The sequence below is a fragment of the Bombus terrestris genome, chromosome 13 (genome assembly GCF_910591885.1).
Source record: "Bombus terrestris chromosome 13, iyBomTerr1.2, whole genome shotgun sequence".
Classification (NCBI taxonomy): domain Eukaryota; kingdom Metazoa; phylum Arthropoda; class Insecta; order Hymenoptera; family Apidae; genus Bombus; species Bombus terrestris.
Window position 1 is genome coordinate 14,077,472 of NC_063281.1, and position 22,139 is coordinate 14,099,610.

Genomic DNA, 22,139 nt, shown 5'->3' on the forward strand with positions numbered 1-22,139 from the left:
TTATTATTTATTAATTATTAATATTATATAATTATTAATTATTATTAATTTATAAAATTAATTATTTTATTGAAAAATAAAAGTTACAGGTGTATGATTAAGGAATATTCACCTGTATTCACCTTTTCGCGAAGTTATCCGTCAGGGGGTAGAGTAACTGACAAAGAAAAATTCTCGAGTCAGACGTCGCTGCTCGAAAACACGGGAAAGGCGAGATCAGTGGTGACTCATCGGATTATCTTTTTACCCCGGTGCCGATTGTCCTTATGGAAAATTTACGGGACCTTTTAGACGACATTCTCTATTGAGGTATTGTGCAGTCTGTTTGGAAAGTCGTTATTCCGACTCATTGTCGTTGAAATTTTGACCTCACCTGCGACCAAGGGGGAAAAGACCGCCGCCAGTGAGCAAGGTGCCTCATTCATGCCGAACAATCGGCTAGAATTTCTTCGTTCTTTCTTTTATTTTTCATCCTTCTCGCACTGCTTCGCTACCCCTCGTGTACGCTGCTAATCACCGGATCTCCGCAACACTAGGAGATCGGGAAACTGGATTTTCTTAACCTACGAAGACCAAATACCTATGCCTATAATGCGGAAGATAGTTATAATATAGATATCTTATATATTTTTACTTTTTCAACATCTCTTACGTTAAATAATATATAATTTTCCGACGAAATTTCGTAAAAACGTCGAAACAGAAATAGATTTGCTTTTATAATACATAATTCCATCTTCTCTCGATACTGTGCGCACGAACAAGGAAAATTCACCTCATTTTCTAAATCGATTTACGCTATTTCAGATCGCCAAATCGTTTCGATCGACGCAACAAAAAAATATTTCTCCGATTTCGTCTTTTTTCCCTTCCCTTATAATCCTATATATTCATATATTTATATGGACGCTCACACTTTGCAGTTGCCACACTTTTGCGGTAATTGTTCAGCTAGTTCGAACGGTATCGCGTTAGGAAGTTATCTATATCGGCTTCAGAATTCAGGCTTCGGTCTGAAAAACGATAATACCGCTTGCTCTGTCGATTTTGATACGATAAAATAGGAAAAAGAACGAGCAGCTTCACCCGTGTCCTTGACGCACTGCCGGCCTAAGTGAACATCGCACTGCTTCGTCAATTTACGATACAAGGGAAGCTCTTGCTTTTTCCTTTTCCACCTGTCTCACCGAACCTAGGAAAATGCCATCGATGAAAAGCGACAACCGAGTATTTCGAAACTTAGTTTATCGTCGTTTATATATTCCTATATAATTAGATACTTCGAGGGGCAAGGATTGAAATATAATCATTGAAATACTTTATTTAAAATGACGTCGAAGCTAGATAGAGGGATCGCGTGGCGTGGCGTGGCGTGGCGTGGCGTCGTAACGTCGGTACTTGAACGCGTTGTACCGAAAGACGATCTACGAGACAGAAGGAGATGATACCTCGTAGAGGTTCTTACATTTTTACCGACCCCATGCTGAGGAGCAAGTGCGGAGCACGCTGCACGCGGTCAAAAAAGTGAAGCAGGAGAACGAAAGAAGAAGGGTAGGGGGAAAGAAGGAACGAAAGAAAGAAAGAAAGAAAGAAAGAAAGAAAAAGAAGCGAAGGAGAAAAGAAAAGCTTGAAATTATTGGGGGAACGTTTTCTCGGTTCAGGGCGTGCCTCCTGCACGAGGGGCCGCTCACTTATCGCGTGGCTACGGCAAACGTATACTTTAAAGTTTAAAGAATACGAGGTGCAGGGCAATAAGACGAGATTTTGCACTTTTACGGCTGTCATAACGTTCCGACTGAGACGAAGTAGCGCGATGCTCCTCTCCGTCGTCCGATCGCTTCAGCTGGATCACGCGTTGCGTAATGTAATTTTCTGCTCAACGACGATGCGTTCGGGTTTCTTTCACGAGATCATTCGCCATCTTCTCGGATCGAATCTGTCACGAGCTCGTTCCCTTTGGTTTTCTCACCTTGAGAGATTTATTTCTCCGATACCATTCGAAAAATCCTAAAGATCGACACGATTAAACTCTCTTACTTTTAGATTTTTACTTTCGCAATGTTAGTTAGTTATTTCGAAATCTTTACCCAACTAACGAATATTCGTGTTTCATTAGTAACAGCGATACCAGTGGTCTTTGCATTTTATATTTTCTTTGGTCTACCAAAAGATCATGTATTTTCTGGGTATCGTAGTCGGAAAAATCGCGTATCGTTCTTTTATTATGTTCCGAATGATCGTTGATATCGTCTGGCTGACATCGTTCGTTTTAGGCTGCTTCCACACGCAGATACCGAGTTACGCTAATCGCGTACCGTGTGAATGCTGCTATTTGTTTTAACGTTTCGTCCGTGGTTTTCGTACGAAATGGTATGGTTTGCGAGTTACGCGAAACGAATGTCGCGGTACCGCGTTTCGCGAGAATCGTCGCGCGATCCTTTCCATTGGTGTACGCGTATCTCCGTGTGAAACCGGTCTTACTGCTCACGAATTACTTAGCCCGATATTGACGTGAAACGAAGTTAGATTTTACGTTACGTTTTCGTTTTGAAAGATATCATGTTCGTTAATAAAAGATTTAAAGTATGTAGATATAGTTATCTCTATACTTTTGTTTTATTATCAGCCTCTTTTCTTTTCGCAAAGTCACTCGTGTTTATACTCTATATCGCAATGTTACTGGAAAGTTGTCCGACCACTTTATTATCTTTCAATTTTTAATTTCATTCATTATCATCCTGCTAGTATTATCGTACTTGTTGTACTTTATGACTCGCAATCAGCATCGAGCAACTTTTGCAGCAATTAACGATCGCGAGCAACGATCAACCATTAACACTTTTTTCCCCGTAAGAGCGATATTCGAGTCTGCCTTCGGATGTAATACCGTGCCGTGTCGATAATATTCGCATAATAGAATACGAATATTCGTGTACGATCGAGACAATCGTGCTTCCATGCTCTTTAGGACGAGACGATTGAAAACGAATAGACAGAAATCATCGAGGGCTGTTGCAGGAATTTACGCGCGTTAAATTGCTCGCACGTTCGTATGGCGTAGCCTGTGTATTTACGCGGTTACTCGATGAATAATATTTATGTATAAGCTGTCTCGTACGTGACAGAAATGACGAAACGGCGCTTGCTTCGACGATTGCTTCACGATAATCGGCTCGATCGAATTTAGACGAGTATCGATGGAACGGAGGAGATTTTAGGCGATCGTATCTGCGTAATCGCCGTAGTAGGTTAACGAAACCTTACATCGGTATAAAACCAATCGTTTTTTACTTCCGATCATTTTCGACGATCGCATCGGCTAAAACAGATACGATTAAGATAAGGCGAGAGATTATCGCGTAATCAGGGATACTCCGATCGCGCTCGATTCTTTGCTCGATACGCCACGAATATCGTGGAAACATCGAAAATATATCTTAGCAAAAACCGAATTTTATTTGAAAAAAATTTAGCAAGATCGAAATTTCTATTTCCATCCTTTTCCCTTTTTCGAACTCTCTTCTTTATCCTCGGTTTCAACAATGCAACGCTTCGATGCAACGCTCTACACGTAGATATATATTTTCGAATGTAAAACAGTGTTCGTAGTCCGCTCGAATGGCTGGCTTAACGAGGGACTAACACAACATCATGGGATATTTTTTGGCTCCTCGACGTAGATAGGTCTCCGTTTGGATAATGCTAGGTCGGGCATTTGTTTTAGCAGGTCAGAAAGCATCTAGACCTGTCCGACAGGCTAGAAAAAAGACAGAGCGGCGAAAATAAGCATCCACCGCGCTGTTGTCTTTGTTGCACGATAGATCCACTTCCTCTCGATAGATCCACGATAGATGCACAAGACGTGGTCTGATCGTTAGGGGTTTTGATTTTCGCGGGCCAGCATCGTCGTAGCCGGACGAATACGCGTCGAGATGCGCTTTGCGCGACTGCCTGCGCACAGATCGTTCGTTTTACGCAATTTGGAATAGACGCGGAAAGGTTTGCGGTGCGTGAACACGGCTCGGTAAACGCGCAGCTTTTGCAAACGATCGCAAATGAATCGACGATGATCGAGATTCGTCGAGGAAACGCTCGACGGAAGCGATAGCAATAATAGATTTTGCGCAACACGCGACATACCGCTATATACTAGATACGTATTTCCGTGATCCGTATGGAAAAATGATTTTTCTTGCCGTAGATTAAAAAGGATCGGAGGTGTGACGTGGAAAAAGGGAGAAACGACGGTACGTTGATTCGACACAATTCGTTCGATGGACGTTGCACAGGATATCGTAGGATTAATTTCCATCGCGATCATCGCGATAATAGCCTACCGTAGGTATAGCGATACGCGAACGGAGAGCCGAGAGAAAAGAAGGAGAAATAATCGACGAGGATAATAAACGCGATAAAACGTATAGATGCAGATAAAGCGTAGCTAGTACGGAGATGGAATATTCCATGGCGACGCGAAGCTATCCGAACGCGCGCTACCATGCTCGTGGTCATCGAGACGGGGAGATCGCTTTTCAGAAATGCTGGTCTGGTAATTGCTGCACAAACTCATGGTCGAAAATTCAACAAAGAATCGAGTATGGTCGGGTCTACGTGGCTTCCGAAGCCGTTTCCTTTTTTTCCTCTTCTACCCAAACAAAACTCTTTTACCTTACGTCGCGTCGCCTTCCTTTTGCGTTCGTGACTTCTCCCTGACCGAACAGTGTTCTCAACCGTTAACGTTCGCGCTGCTCTCTCCAGGCTACCTTCCAGACTACCTTCCTCTCTTCTCTACGCGACCGTTTTCTACATTCTAAACGATAACTATCAAACTGTACATTAAACGATCTGACTTTTCGAAAAATGGCCCAAGATATTCGGACATCGTAGTGTACGACTACCTATTGGTAGATTTATTCGGTACAGTATATATATATTTACTTGTCGCATCGCTACACAACTAAAATTTCGAAATAGGCACACGTTTAATTACGAGTGACTCGTAATTACGCAACTCATGCTCGAGCTGAATGAATTGCACAACGTAAATCATAAGTTTCCTGCGATGTAGCGGATAATTCAGAGCTACCGAATATTTATCGCAGTTCGGTTAACTCGGCTGATATGAAATGGCTCGCGTTCTCCACGGATAATTTAAGGAAGGGACTAGAAAATTTGGAAGCATACACATCTATTTACCGCTATAGTACATAGTGGTACGTAGTATCGCTTACGAGCATGATACATAGACGAAAACATAAGTATATTTTAGCCGCGTAATTAGCCATGTTCGAATTATAATTCTCAGCTGCCGTACTTTCCCACGTATAAAAAGAAACGAGTATTCTTTCGGTACCTATTTTAGCCAGTAAATTTTGGCTTCCATTCAAGTTTCTAAATCGTTTTCGATATACCAGTGTCGAGCGTGTCTCTGTTAGGCAAGTTGTCCAAAATGAAACGTTCAACGCGAAACAAGTTTTACGATCACATCGTACATCTGTTTCTTCGATCATCGACTCTGATCGATTTGTATTATTCGTTCGCGTACAAAAGAATGCATTTTAATCGAACAATCGCACGACGTAAACAATAAATAAGCATTTGCGATAGACATTGAAAAGATATGATTCGTGCGATCGTGTATCGTCGAACGACAATTGATACTTGTACAACAGAGATTATACATTTGACGATCTATATATATGTACTCATAGAGTAAAATTTGCCAGTAAATGAAAAATGTCGCGCAAACTCGTTTATGAGAAGATTTAATCCGAAACGCCAAATAACGAATATGTATGTACATAGATCGTTCAAAGAATAACATCTGTTTGACGGACTGATGTATAACAAATAAAAAATATAAATAGCCTTCCTAAATATACGTTCTACCGACAGTCGACAGAAACGGCTGTCAGGAGAAAAAATTTGAGCTCGGTGAAAAACGTCAGCGGTTTCCCAAAATACACGCTCTAAAGTCTAGATACTTACTCCAATTAAGAGTCGAGAAGCCTATGTAAAAAGTAAAACGGGGAAATTTTACAGTTTCTTAGATATTCTTCCTTTCGAAAACTTACGAAACGACTTGATAGGGAATATATACGAAAACGATGAAAAGCGAGAGCGATACGATATTGGACGCCGTACGATCGATCGATCGAGAAGAAAATTGGCGGGTAAAGCTGGTACGTTGTTATCTCGAGAAGGATGAATCGAGAACGACGGGAACAACGAGTAAGCGGTGTGTCATCGACAAGATTTTCGTTGCAATCTGCTAATTCGCGAGACTATACGCGTACCATAGGTAAGCGGCATTAACTATGCATGGCACGCAATTACGACGACTTACGTTATCACGTTACAAGGCAGTCGGGCGTGGCTGAATTATAAACCGTATCCGAAATGTTCGAACCACGCTCGTTACGTTCTCTTTGTACTCTTTCTAACCCTTTTAGCGTGCTTTAGATCAACGATCTAATTCTTTCGTCCGAAAGAAACGTCCGCCCTTCGAACGAATAAAGTAATCGAGCACGCAGTCATCGACAGCGAAAAGAACAGGAGAATTTCTTGATACCAAACAGCAGGATTAATCGTTCGTATAATTGTAATTTCATGAAAACGCAATTGGTACGTACGTTGTACGTTGTGATCCTTCTATGGCTAGGCCTTTCTTTCAGAAGTCTTTTCGATCGTTGTACGTGTTATTAAACTCGAATTAGAAATGGTTACAGGTTTGCTCGTATCGTCGTTAACTTTGCCGTGTTTAATCGCGCCTAGTTCGATATTTACGATATTTATTCCGAGAAGAGTGACGTTATATGGTCGATAATGGGGAAAAAGATCGAGAAAAATGAGAAGTCAGTAATTATTTTCGATGAAGGATACACCTACTAGGAAACCAATGTGCATGTAAATATTCGGTTCGTATATGTACTTTTTCATGCTATAACGTGATTAATTCTTCTCTCGCACGCCATTACGTGAGATTGCACAGCTTGCGAATGTTTACATAAGCCGTAAAATCGTCAAATCGTTAAGTCATACGTATCGTTAAGTGATATTGGTTTCGATTTAACTCGCGGCTTAACTCGTAAAAAATAATTGTGTAAATTCTGGAAAATCGGCCGATGAACCGTACGCGGTGCTCCAGTTTTTATTATATTTCATTTACGGTAAATCCATTCACTAGCTCCGAGTCGTGACTACGGTCGATCAGTCACGATTAATCACTTTCACTTACTTGCCCATTATTATCTACTTGGGCATGTTGAACGATTCTCATTAACAACGTCCGAATACTACCGAAATACATGGCAGCTAACGTTCGCGATTACGTTTTAATTTACCGCGTAAGATATCGATCGATAATTTAAAGCGCTTTGCGTATACGACGAAATTGAAATTTTGACGATACGTTATTTAGCATATTGTCTATACATCGTATCTCAAAGGCGAATGTTTTCTATAGTAACCTACCGACTGACTTTTGACTTTCTGATTAGTTGCTGAAAAATCCTTCTTACAAAGTTGTTCAAGCGACCAATATGTCGTCGAAAAATTTAGCTCTCGCCTTACCGTTTACCAATTAAAATAACGAATAAAAGTATACCGCGAAATATATCGGTAATCTCGGCGTCCAAAATGCCGAATATTATAACGAATGCGACGTAAGAAGCTGCCGTCCTGCTCGTTTCTCAACTGTTTGCTAGTGCGCGGCGGTAAAGTACAGCCAGTGAAGAAATTCCTCCCTGGAGAGAGAATCTCAGACATGCGCGAACAATATATGGCCGTGTTTTATTTCTCGATTGTATTTCTCAGGGATATCGTGCTTGATCTAAATACCGTTGTCTATTAAATTGCGACAAGTGGAGATTCCATCGCGTTTCAGCAGGCTGGTTCTCTCATTTCTATGGAGCAGATGTTGCCGCTATTTCGGTTAGCGTTTCGCTTCGAGGGTGACGATTACGTTTCAATAGGACGCGAAGACCCGTGAGACGTCCGCGTCGCTTCGTCACGACGACGTTATTTACGGCGAATCGTAACGAGTTACATCCAGAATCGATCCGTTGGCCAGCAGTTCCTGCGACACAAACCTAAACTCATGTTGCGTTTACACCCTGCCGTGGTGCGAGTAATTTTAGCAGACGTAACGATTTCGGTAGACTCTCAACGGGTAAAATACGCCCGAGAAAGGGGAAAACGAGGCGACGCGACCGATTCGTCGAATGGAATTGCCTTCTTTCATCCTTTTCCATCGCTTCTCGTACAGGGTTAAGTCGCGAAACACGGAACGCGTAAAAATATGTCCGTCGGTGGAACAAACCGCTCGAAAGATTTCTCTTATTAATAAATCAAAATAAATAAAAATGTCCTACCGTAAATAGATACGCATATCGGTGCACGCAGAAATCCGGTCTGAAAGTTTATTCTCGAAACTCTTAGCAACGTTCGTACCGATCTATGGATTAAAATTAAAAGTCAAATCGAGCAAATCGTTCTTTTTGATCGGAGAAAAGATGGAAAAGATGCGAAGAAAAAAGCAATCGCCAGTGGCAAGGTTAAGGACCTGCCCGACCGCGATTAAGACGAAGTAGACCAGAGGGCAGACCGACCCTGTACTCGCGTTCATTGGCGAACAAAAGAGAATCCGTTTTGCTGGTCGAGCATTCGCGAGCGATATACGTACCTGTGCGAGCATACGTACGCGTGGCAAGCGCATCACGTGCGTGGTGTGCGTACGTACAAGTAACTTAGTCGCTTACTTACGTTGGCTGTGCATACACGCGCGTGATCCGCCACCACGTGGCTTCAGTACCGTCATCGACGAACAATCAAACGGAGAGAGCAATCCGTTCGACGATGATCGTTCCGAAACGGAATCGTTATATATCCACATTTTACGCTCTACGGTAAACCTTTTGTGGATGCTGACAACTTCGTAGTACAACGAACGTAGTTCAACGTAGTTTCGCTCTCCTCGTATTTTACCTTTTCTCTCTCTCTCTCCCCCTCTCTTCCATAAATCATCTCTTCTTCCATCGAGATTTGTACTTGTATTTATTTGCACTTGTGTATATATATATATATGATTTGTATATATGCGCGTTTCTAATCTCAATTTGCTCCTTTTAATTTTTATTTGTACGAAGGCGATAAACGAAACATTAAAACAAATGGCGACATTCACACGGTACCGCAGCTCCCGATACGAGTATCTCCGTGTGAAACCGGCTTTAGTTTACCACGTCGTACGCATACGTTAAACGATTTCTATTTTCGTAACGCTTGCGTAATTTGCATCGAATACTATTGTAAAAATGAAACATTCTTCGAGTTCGATTCTTTGTTATCTACGTGTGTAGATATATGCTGCAAGATTGTACACCGTACACGTATACAAGGGTGGTAGCTACGAGGCCTATTTCTACGATCGAACGTAGCGAATTACTAATCGATAGATCTTGAATTCTCTTTGGTAAAGTAACGATACGCATAAAATAAATATACTCGCATTTCGAAAGGATACAAAACGTACGAGATTTATCGATCGTCAGCTTCGTTTCTGCTAACTGTTGGTTTCCGCTTGCGTAAACCGAATCCTGTTTACGCGAACGCAATCGCGAAGATGTCAGCGAAAGCTACATGACGCGAAAGTGCGAACGTGTGACACGCAAATTCGACGCCGCGTCGAACAAATTCAACGATATCGTATATCCATCGTTCGCTGACTAAGCCAAGATAATTTTTGTTATGCAAAAAACGTAATGGTCGCCGTAGTCGTCGTCTCCGTCGTGCGACAAAATTAGTTAATCTTCCTATCGCTTTCGAATTCTCTTTTCTTATACGAAGCTTTGATATTTTTGATATTTTTTAATCTACGATTCGTAAGTAAGGCGAACGAATGGGAAAAGATGAACAAATGTCCGGAGATGTCGCTAAACATCGATCGAATGCATTGTTAACGAAATGGTATAGGTCGTAAACACCGTGATAAGGATTTTTCATTCGTTAAATAAAGAAACGGCTGATAAGTAGGTTGCAACGCGATTTTACATTAAAAAATATAACGATGATTACTTATCGAGAGGCGAGTTGTTAAAAACTGCTCTTCGCATCTTACGTTTATGTTGTGTCTCCGACGTATAGCTAAACAAGATAATTTAAAGGACACGTGATACGTGCCCCAATATTTTTATTAAATAAAGGTTAGGTACGATAAAAAGAATTGACAAATTACGTCAGAGAATTTTTCTCTCCGCTACACCGTATTCGATAAAGCGCGTCTCTAACTTTCTACAATTTTCTATTAGTTATTTATTATTTCGACGATACTCGATACTCTGAACGATAACTGGTTGATTTCGCAACTCAAACTTTCGTTGCAAGAGGAGAACCTTTTTCCTTTTTATAACGACAAAAGTCTTTAGCGTGTACCAGACGTATCTATATAAATAGCACGATGTAACGTTTTTTCAGATTCGTAAAACGGAACTAAAGGCGCGCCAAAATTTCATCTATCGTAGCTATCGTACGGTAGATTCATTTTCCCGTTCTATGCGCGATGTTAAACAATCTTCGTAAAAGATCTTTGTAAAAAAAAGTCGATGTAACCGAAGGTTAAAAAAATCAAGAGGAAATAGTAAACGAAAGTGAACTGGAAACGCGTATCTCGGTGAATCTCTGTAAATCTCTGTAAATCTATGATAGATAGGACGCGATTTGGCGAGAGCCGAAACGGCCGTTCTCGAGTCTCACGGAAGAGGATATCGCCATCAACCTTCGTGTTTCCTCGACTCGAACTCGGCGAGAAATCGCGCTTGACAATTTACTCGGCGGAAATTTGCCATATCGTGTTCCGGGATGGACGAAGATCGAGCTCGTTCGAAGGCTTCGACTTTATCAAAGGGCAAACAGGGCCCATCGAGCAGCGAGCTCGACCGGTTGGAGAACGTCACCAGAAATGCACAAACGGCCCGTTGTTTCTCCTCTCCTCTCGCCATCCCTTTACGGCCGGCCTGGATCGCGTAAAAAACGCTCATGAATATCCTTCTTTCATGCTAACGGATACGGAAATAAAGTAAAAAGCGGGAGAACCGTTCAAACGGTCGAGTCGCGGCGAATCGATCTTTCGGGGAAGAGGAATCGACGTGGATTGGCGCGATCGCGATTACCGCCCTCTTCGAAATCGTGCGCGTCCGATGAGGTTTACTGCCAAAAAACGCGTTGTCGCGCCGTTCTTCCAACTGCGAACGTTATCGAACGAAATTACATGGCCGAATCTGCCTATAGGTTTATCGGTTTATCGGTTTATCGGTTTATCAATTTATCGGTTTATCGGAATTCCCGCGCGGTTCTATCGTTTATGGGGAACGGTCGCGTCATCGGTGGTTGTTACGTAAAGTGGGATACTCTTCGAAGAGTGTATGCGGCGTACCTAATACTTACATACGATACAGCTTGTTTGCACAAGTAATTGCAGTATGAATGACAAGCGTCCTTGTCATAGATAAATTTTTACGTATTGTTTCGTTGTGGAGGACGCGCACGGACTATACCGCGTATTTGAATTAACTATGTCGTTATTCCTTTATATATATTCGATACGCGTATATAATTCGACGATTATTAACGATTATCGTACAATTTGACGAGTATACTCGGAGAGTTTTAGTCGTATAGATGGATAATTTTCTATGAACGATAACAAACGGACTTGAAACGGTTCGATATCCGAATACGGAAAGGTAGGACGTCTATCTCGCGCGTCTATCGTTCGTTTTTGAATAGCGTAGGGAAAATCAAGGTAGGTAAATGTAGCGCGACTAGCGGCGATGGCCGAACTTCGAACAGGCTGACGACACGGTTTTCTTGGTACGCAACCTCGGGGACCTCCTGGGTTCCGTTTGGTCATTTGCTCGCAACCGCGTCGATGTCAAGGAACTTTCGCGAATATGCTCGACTGGCGTAACGCGCACATTTCCATCGGCTTCTCTTCCTCGCCCTCCGCCCCCGCGATTCACGACCCAACGTAGTCCGTCGAAGAACCCGTCACTTTTTCCAACGACTGTACGCTTCTTGGAATTACACGGATCTCGTACGAACGCTGACTGTATGCTTGAGCGCGCGTGTGTGCGCGCATATGCTCGCGCTTGTAAGAGCACGCGTGTGTGCCTGGACCATTGGTTATCTTCGACAGTGGTTCCCAATTTAACGATAGGCAGCTTCCTCTCTGTCCATTCGTTGGACGCCCGTTTTTCTTTCTCCTCCGTTCGTTCTCAGATCCTCGATGGCCCGTTCGCCGTTTTCTTTTTCTCCTATTCGCTCGGTCCGACTCGCTTCTTACCCTAACGTCGATCGAACGGCTCGCTCGCTTTTTGCCCGATTTACAGTTCCTGGTGTGTATTTTCGACCGAAATTTTCATTCCTTCGTGCTCCATTTGCTTTCCAACCGGCGGCGGTTGTCTTCGGATCGTACGTTCGGTTTACGCATTTTTCGAATTTTCTTCCTTGCTTTTTGCTTCGGCCGCGGTTTCGCATTTATCGAGTCGTTCGAGTTCGTATCGTGGACAGCGTCGTGCGCAGAGGAGAAATTTTTCTAACAGGTTTCTAGCGTGATCCTCGATTACACAACGAAGAAGGACTTTTTACGCGCACCTTATGAAATATGACAACGAATATCGTATTACCAATAGAATTACCAGAGTGGATATTTTGCATACGCTTTTTATCTATCTATCTATAACGAATCTAATCGAAGCGCACTCGATTATGGTAAAATGTACAACAACGATGTCGCATCTCAAAAAGTATAATTTATTCCATCGTTGTATGTTACCATTGTTGAGGGTGAAACAAATTTGACGCAATTCGAACGCTATAACGATTTTATGAGCGCAATTATTATTAAAACGCTTCGATCTGATTAAAATCATTCTAAAATCATTTAGAAATTAAGTAAAATTTGCAGTAGCAGCAGCAGCAGCAGCAGCGGTAGCTAAATCTCAACTGAAAGCCACTTTACTATCGTCTGCGTTCGTGTATTTCCTTTGTTCTACTCGTACTATCAGAGGAAAGGGGTAGAGGCGTTCTCTCGGTCTCCCAATATGGCGCCTCGTTCTGCCGCTTTAGTTATACGGTATCGACGATAAGAAGGCACGTCTCGAGCAACGTCCAGCACCTTTACGTAGACGAAATCGACCCACTGATCGTGTTCCAAGCCTGTTCGAACCATTCATCGTCTAACTGCGCTTTCAATTTTTCCTCGGTCGATCCACTACGCGTTCGCTGCAAATTCGCTACCATTATTTTCAACCAAAGGATCGCCTAACTTTATTATTCGTCGGCTAATTATCGTGTAAGACGATCGCGCTATTTAAAAGCATGTTTGTACGCTTTCAAAATTTCAACGCACTTTCCACGCCCATTCTACGGCTGGACGATCCGCTTGCTTACGGTTAGATCAGGCTCGGATACACCGCTCGTAAGTACAACTTTCGTTGGTTCGTTAGTCGAAATCGGCGAGAAAATCCGCTAGCTAGCTTATAAAGCTCGGTTAAATTTAATCGCAGTACGCGTTACGAACGAAACGAAATACGTACAACTTGGGGCAAAGGTTCCGGCGTTTCCTGTCGGCAAAGATAATCTCATCTCGACTCTGACCGGCATCGCGTCACGAGCTACAGTCTCCGGGAGTCGATGATAAGTATCCTACATTTGAATTTCTAACCCACGATCATAATACTTTCGTCCCTTTCTCGGCCCCCTGTTAGAAAGTGCGTTACGCGCTTGATTTATGCGTCGGTGGTTATCTACGCGCGGCAAAGAGCAGGCAACCAGCGCTATTTTGCCGTATGTTGCGACAAAAAACGAAATTGTCTTTAACCCGACGATGCTTCGTGCTTTGAAATTCCTTAACGTACCGCGTATGCTTATTACGAGATTCGGTTATCCAAAGTTACGTATTTCGTTATTCGTCTCTCCCTTTATTCTTTCTTCCGTTATTCGTCGACCGTGGATATGTATTACACGCATATTAGCAAATCGAAGAAACAAGAGATGAAATTCTCGTAAAGACGAGTTACGAAAGCACGTCGCTAATTAAACACTGCTAGTTAATATTCGTGTACTTAAAAAATATTCAAACTTACTTATCTTCTTCCAGTATCGTGCAAACTATCAAATACATGGACAAAAAGTATCAGTTGTTGCGGTATTTTACGCTGTTGTGAAAAATACTTTTCCTAGGCTGTACATTACTCGAGGGACACCGCGATTAAATAAACTTTCTTCTACGCGCGTTTGACCATATCGTTTCGTTAGCTAATGGCTATCGCGAGATCCAAGTGGCAAGTTAATGAATTTTTGCAAGGAAAAAGAAGATGGCCCCGTGGTCTCGTTCGCGATCGACCCTTTTCCCACGATTCTTACCATTTCTACCGATGTCGCGGTTCTATTCGCGGTTCTATTCAAAGAAATTGGCCGGTAAATATTCGGTAACCACGTGACGCTACCACATCGACTCGAAACAATTTCTTCCTCGTATCATAATCAACGTGTACAGATAATTACGGTAACCGTAAATTTCCTACAAGTCGGAATATCGATCAACTTATGTCGATCGTTCCGATTGCGTACGTATCTATTAATACTATTATCGTTTGATTTGTCCAATTTAAAATCAATTGGCACGATATCTAAGCCCAGCGATAACAATTCACTTGGCAAAACACGCTCGACGATTAACGTCGTTCGAATATATCCCGTACCGTCGTCGATCATTGGAAAGGGGCAAGAAAGCGATTGAAATTCGCGATATCGAGATTATCGTTCGAGCGGACAGTGGAGAAAGCGGATGAGATTAATCGGGTTCGATTTGGTTAAACGTTCGTAAAAGGGGAAGATTTAACGGTGTTGTGTCAAATCGTTTTCGTTCGCTGCGTTATTTTTGAGCGAGCGCATTTGAAATTCAAACTTCCGGCGCGGCGGAGATCGGCGATCGGCGATCGCCGATGCCAATTAAATCGAGGCGGCAACAGGACGTTGAACCCCTTACGAAAGAAATTGTAGGAACGCGTATGCGGAATAGCTTTGCATTTCGAGCGGGTCGCATACGGTTGACTCAATTTTCCTCGGCTTTAACTGAATTTCGTACGTCGTCGTTATATCTATTCAGGTGAATCCATTGGTCCCCGATAGTATCGTTGTCCTCTGCGACACCGTCCAGCCGCCTCTGGCCGATAAAACGGTCTCTTTATTCTTTATTCGATCGATAATATTCGGTCGGTTAATTCCACGTACGTATTAGGATTTCGTCACCGTCTTTTTCCGTACGCAGGCAAATTTCTCCGTTTCTAACGTGTTCCGAGAATGGAAAAGTCGCCTTTCGTTATCACGCGACCGTACCCCGCGCCTCCACAGGGATAAAAATAGGTCGCTCGAAACGTTAGTTATCGACATAACGCTGGAGGCTCGTTGTTACATTCCTCGCTCATCTAATTGTTACGCGTTCAATAACCGAACAATAAAATCACTGTTCGATAAGACGCTAACCGCTAGCTTTCTTTTACTAATTATCCAGTATCGTGCAGTCGAGGGAACTAGCTGTATTTTCCTACATTCGCAAAAGCATTCAACGTGCACTGGATGCGCGTAAAAGATGCCATTGTCATTCTTCCTTTTCCAAGTTGGCCATCTCATCTTCCACGGGGTTATCTCGGTTTTTTCGAGGTTATCGTGAAATTAATTTAAATATAATACGAACGTAAGCACGTCGATAATGCGGTAAATAATACCGGCTATGCTGTCCATCGGCGTAGGTTATAATTATATGCACTCGATAAAACGATGCCCTCTCATCGTCGGATGAATCGACCGAGCCAATTTTGTCCCCGTTCGAGTCAAGTGTTTGCGTTATCGTTCGTGACTCGGCAAAGGGAAGATAAGCATGATAATGCGTGGAGTTGTGTTTTGAAAAAACAAAAAAAAAAAAAAAAAAGAAAAAAAAAAGAAAAAAAGAAAAAGAAGAGAATCCGAGAAAGAACACGAACCGAGGGATGATAGTAAGCGCAGTATAAAATCATATTCGTTGATTTAATCCGTACAACGATCGTGCAATCGAAATCGTGTACGCGTTAGACGCTTTCATAATCGGTACACGACGAGAAAAATGTCGTTCGAAGAGCAAAGTATTTTACTGGATAGTTAGCGCTGGTTAATATCAATTACGAAACGTTCGAGTAAGTAAGTAGAGAATCACCGAATGACAGAGAAAAAGTGGGAAAAGTGCAGCGTTACTCTCTAGTATAGATAAGCTCGGCAACAATCCATAAACGAAAACAGACTTTCGTGATAAGTGTCGAACGAAATAAAAGGAAAAGGTTACGTACCGATAACTTTTAACCGAATCGGAGAAAAAATTAGTTGTTCTTATCGTGCCTCGCTCGCGTCAATCCCTCTTATCTTCGTCGAACGATGTTGTACGCGCGATGTTTTACATGGATCTAGGAATCGCGAGCGATTCAGGATGCTATTATCGAGCGTTTATATTCGTACGAGTAAGTCGATTCAAGGGTTCGTCGTTATCAGGCTCCGTAAGCTCGTCGATGCGCGTTTCGTTGATCGTTGGTCGTTGGTCCATCGGTGCTCTACGGCTGAGCGCACGATCGGTATTTTTCTCCTAAATCTTTCGCTCTTTTTGGGCTACGTTTATCTCGTTATCGGAAACAGTTAGAAATTTTGTCTGTTTCCCTCGCCGTCCTGTCGCGTAACGATCGTTCTCAGATTTATCCCTTCTCATCGAGTCGCCTATTTAATCGCCGATCGAAATCTTTGGTCGTTAGTGTACGCGTTTGCGAACTAAAATATTTTTCTTTATTTATCGTTCGCATCTAATACGTAAATACAACAAAGATCCGTTTATTTGTTGATAATCGAATGGAATAGAATAGAATAGAAGCGTTGTTCTGTCGCCGATAAAGGGAAACACTGGTACGACCAAAACTTCAACGTTGCTCTTTATCCACGATGATTACGTGGAATTTATCGGTATAAATAGATGTTGTTTTCATTTTTGTAAACCGATTAATTCGCGTGAATCGAGTGACTTGGTCGGACGCGTTAATCACTGTTATTACGTTTCATTTCCATCTCTTCGATCTCTATCGACTCGATAAAAAGTGATTGTGAAACGCAATTCGTTTCATGACACGCTGTAATTCGACTCAAAAATGTTTAACACGGTACGTTGCTGCTTTTTCTTATCGCCACGTACGATCGTTTCTTTCGTTACAAAGACGCGCGATAGTTATTCGCAAACGAATATTTTAAAAGAGAAAATGGTAAAAAAGGACAATGTGGCCAATTCCAGCAGCTAGATCGAAAAAGAGTAGACTTTAGATCCTATTTCAAACGACCTGACGCGCGAAGAATCTCGAACGTTCAAACGATACTTTCTACACATATTGCAACCTAATACCTAATACCTAATACCTAATACCTAATACGTATTAGCGTAGGGACAAACGTAAACGTTTACGTTAAACGTAGTTTATAGTATATTCGATTAATATAGTATATCTACCATATATTTATATATCGTCGTGGCTGTCCTTGCGATATCGTTCTTTCCTTGAACGCATGCTCGATGCGTTATACACTGTATAGCTCGTATGGAGAGGAATCGTCGGTGGAAAATTCTAGTGACCCTACCAACGAACGAATAAAAGTGGAGAACAACTCGTATACAGCGCATATACGAGCGGCACAATGATTTTCTCTTGATTCAATCGAGAGAAACGACGATTGGGCAGGCGCGGCTCGAAAAGCAAATGGACGACTGATAATTTCGGTCGTGCGAGTGACGTCATAACAGACGGCAACGAGGGTTGGTACATTATGACAAGAAGGGACCATTTGACCCCACTCATTGTTTCTAATCCCACAATAAATTGAAGCAGCTGTACCGGCAATTGATACAAATTTACGTACAGTCCGAGGCATAAGGCGTCGATCTTACCGCATAGGACTCCTCTTTGCTCCGCAAAGCGCCGGATCGCTTCGTTGGGCGATCGTTTTTCAAACGTACGCGTCTTTCATAGAAGAACCGGGAGTCGCGACCTCATCTCCAACGTGAAAAAAGAATTTCTCGTTTTACATTGCAGCGACGCGTGACCATCAGGGTCTTGGTTCCACGTTGATTAGAAACTTCTTCGCTCGCGAGAGAGTGGTCGTTCGAAATTCTAGACATTTTTTAACGGTTCACCATCCCTCCTGCGTACCTATTCGAGTGAGAGAGAGAGAGAGAGAGAGAGAGATCCCGAGGAGTAAACCACGTCACGCCACGCCACGCCACGCCACGTCACCAACACACGCGTAACGACAATGGACATTATATATGCAGGAGACGGAATGTCGCGCTGCATTCACGGCATTGCATTTTCTTCTCCCTTTTTCGCTTCCTTTTTCGACTATACCAAACAACCTGTACACGACTTTTTACGCGTTCTTCACGTTTGATTTATATTCCGCGCGTGGGAACATTGTTCGCGCGTCTCCATGTATCAGTAGCCGTAACAGGCATATTTGTCCCTTCTGTCTGGCAATATTTTATAATTACCATTAAGGAATTTAAGTAGATCGTTTATTACGATGCCGTGCTGCTTTCGACGGTTTTATGCTCGTTTCGCGTTCCATACGTACGCCAAACCCGTTACATACGGAAAACGTCCGAAATTAATTAGCCAGAGGTCTCGCGTGCTTTCGGATCAACGGTTTGCTTTATGTACATTGCTCGACCTTCGACAAAATATCGAGTTTACGTATTTTCGTAACTTCGTTATACACGTTCTCGACGAGATAAGTGCAGATATCGGAGATTAAGCCGAAGGGATGTACAAAAGGGACGTTATGTATTCAGAAAGGCAGTCTGGCTCGTAGGACGTAGGACGTAGGAAGTCTGCTACGTGACGACGATGTCAACTCGCGGTAAAGAAACGGTAGATAATAATAAAAAGGTAGAGAAGCGGCTAGAGTGAAATGGACGGCGAGAAAGAGGGCGCATAAACGATCGTTTCGGATCTTTGCCTCTCGCGTATACAATCTCTATTGTTGCCAGCTATATACCTAAGTACATAGAACGTTGCTCGCATGCCCGAACAGAGCAACACTTTCTCGTCGTGTTAAACTTCTACAAATGTTTTTCGATTCCTGTTTCCATTTATTTCAGCTGCCAAGTGTTTTACTTGGCATCTACGTTTTATTCTCTTACTTTGTTTACCTAATTTTATTAACTATCGAGTATCAATGATAAACACCGGTTCCTATCGATAATTTTACCTCTACGAGTTCATGGAAATTCTAGACAGCAATGGTTTGTGCGTCTGCTGACGTGAATTTCGCGAAACGAAAGCGTCAGCGCTGCCACGTTTTCCACTTCCAACAGCAGAATCGCGTTATCGGAGCGTTCCTAGTATACTTTCGTAGCAAATAAGATCTCGACGACGAAAAACTCGTATTCTTGAAAATTGCGAGCCGAGTGACGCTTGCTGAGCTAGCACGCACAGCCTCTTTTATCACTGCAGCCTGTCATCGTGTGAAACGGCTCCGATCCACCTTCTCTTTTTACGACGCGAGCGCGACGAACGCACGTCGTAATACGAATATTCTAATATTCGGTTAAAAGCATCGTCTACGTTGCATTTCTTCTACGTTTGCGCAATTAACGATCATTAAACGTTATTAAGATCATCGAAGCGTGCATTTTGCAAGAATACCAGTTTCAATCGCGTATTTGCGTTTCGCCTAGATAAGCGTATACATAAATAAGCATTAATAATTCGCTGCTATATGCATTCGCAGATATGGCACAGATACATACGCGACCTCGCGTACATCAATGCGTAGCCATTATTCGCGGTCGTCACGTTGTTGTCCTTTATTACAAAACGTAGCGACCGACTAGACTAGGGTGGAGAAATTTGTATCGTCGTGTAAACGTTTAATCAGGATCGTCAGCCAGCCGGATACCATAAATCGAAGACGTTCTCGTTACGTAATAGGTTTTCAGACAGGATCTGCCATTTATGTAAATAAAATATTCGCAATACGATCGTTTCGTATTTACCTCGCAGCGATTGTTAAATAAACGCGTTGCTTTATTTATCAACTACGAGCCGGATAAAACGATAAATCGAAACACCGCGTTAGTTCATCGAGTTAGAACTGAGGCAAGGAACCGGCGGATCGCGAGCAAGCGCCTCGATTCATTCGTCGACTTACGCATAGATACATTTACTCGGTACATGCGAATGGACACGTACATACATAGGTATATCCGTTACATATTAAGTACATCGTACATAAGACGTTCTTTCGACGCTTACTCCTTTTCAAGGTGACGCTTTGCCCATTCACACGTACAGCCTTTCTTATCTCTCTGTCTGTACACACGTTCATGTATACTTGGATAGAGACGCCGTCGAACCACAAATTAAGTCTGCTGTGTGAGTACGTTACCGACACGTCACCGTGCGTGTTCGGTCTTTGAGACGAGTCTGTAGGTACAGTCAACGATAAAACTTTACATTCCTCCGCGGTCGAAGCAAGACGATGCGACTTTTTTTCACGCGAACCGCAGATAGAACCTGACCTATCCGAATGCCATTCGGCGGGGAAAGACGCGAGATGCTCGTTGCTGCGATCCCGTGGCCAGCTAATACCTACTTACCGTTTGATTTATGGCTAGTAACTATAATATAATGATAAAAAAACGGGCGTCTATTCGTACCATTTGGTTACTCGCAACGAGCATTCGACCGTATTGTTTCTTTCCGTTTAATTGCAATACCACGGCTACCAAATCGTTTGGAAAGGTTTCTTTGTTTCCACGATTGATACAAATACGCAGATACATTTTCGATAGGGCGCTAATTGAAAAATCGTCGTCTAGAAAAGGAACGCGACGAGGCGCAACCTATACAACTTTTTTTCGTGCGAGGTAGTTTTCGCGAAACTCGCATTTATATTCTTAAACGAGACATCCTGCGTGTTCAGTGGCGGATACAGACGGTTGTCGTGGAAGCCGTGTGGCAAAGGCGAAAGACGAGATGGAATGGAACCCATTCGGTATAGTTCACGCGGAGAATGCCACTCGTACAGACTGCAAACTACGATGGGTACGCACTGACAGCGAAAGTTTCGCTTCTTTCTCTTCTCCTTTTTCGACTCGTACGAGGACACGTCATAAATGGTAATTGATATTTTTCTTGGTGACTGGAGGCTATGGAAAGAATCAAGATCGTGGAAAAGAAAACACGATGTTTGATTTATCAGCTCTTTCGTTGAAATTTTTCACTGTATCGATATCAAACATCACGTTCAGGATTTTAATTCTTCCGCATTGTTTACGAAGATAATCATTCGTTGAACCAATAATATTTTCTCAATCGATGGAATTTTTTACAAAAGTAAATAAGAGAATCGATCGGTTCTAATCAGTCATTGATACATATTTACAAATAATCAGTCGTTTTATAGTACGAGGACCGAATGGGACAGTAAACACTTGCGATAACAGTTTATCAAGGAAAATCGTCATACCGCAAACAGTAGCGTATCTCGATCGATATTATTTCATCGCTCGCTGGTATTAATGGAGCGGTAACGTAACTCGATACCTATAGATAACCAACTACTATACGCGAGTACTCGCTTCGGTAAGAATTTCGTTGCCGTGAATAGTTTATCGAATATGGAAAAAGCTTGTTCGTTGCTTGTTCCACGCAACGACGATTCTTATACCTATTTTTTCGCAAATTTTTGAACAATTTTGAACAATTTTGAACAACGCGTAAATCGTATCGCGTCGCAGGTTCCAGAAGGCGACGAACGAAGCATATTTCGTTCCAGCATTCGAGCATTCTGTCCCCATAAATAGCGGCAATTTCAATAAAAATCCATTCGAGAAAATATGATTATTTGCACAGGGTGCTATTTGTTTTCATACCTACGTGTATCTCTAATCGCTAATTACGCCGGTATATACGTTTATACGTTACATACATTTGTACGTACAATATATCGCCGTATTTGTGTATGTTGTCTTTATATACTGGGTGTGTCCATAAAACTACGTCCAATTTGTAATT

General features: G+C 42.4%; 1 long non-coding RNA gene across 1 annotated transcript; it reads right to left on the reverse strand.

Annotated features, from left to right (window-relative positions):
* Positions 1–97: 97 nt before the first annotated feature.
* LOC125386178 lies at positions 98–18,501 on the reverse strand. The gene is made up of 3 exons (XR_007226107.1): positions 17,576–18,501; positions 374–563; positions 98–284 (listed from the first exon to the last, which is right to left on the reverse strand). It is a non-coding gene; the product is annotated as an uncharacterized LOC125386178 (long non-coding RNA).
* Between the last annotated feature and the right edge of the window lie 3,638 nt (positions 18,502–22,139).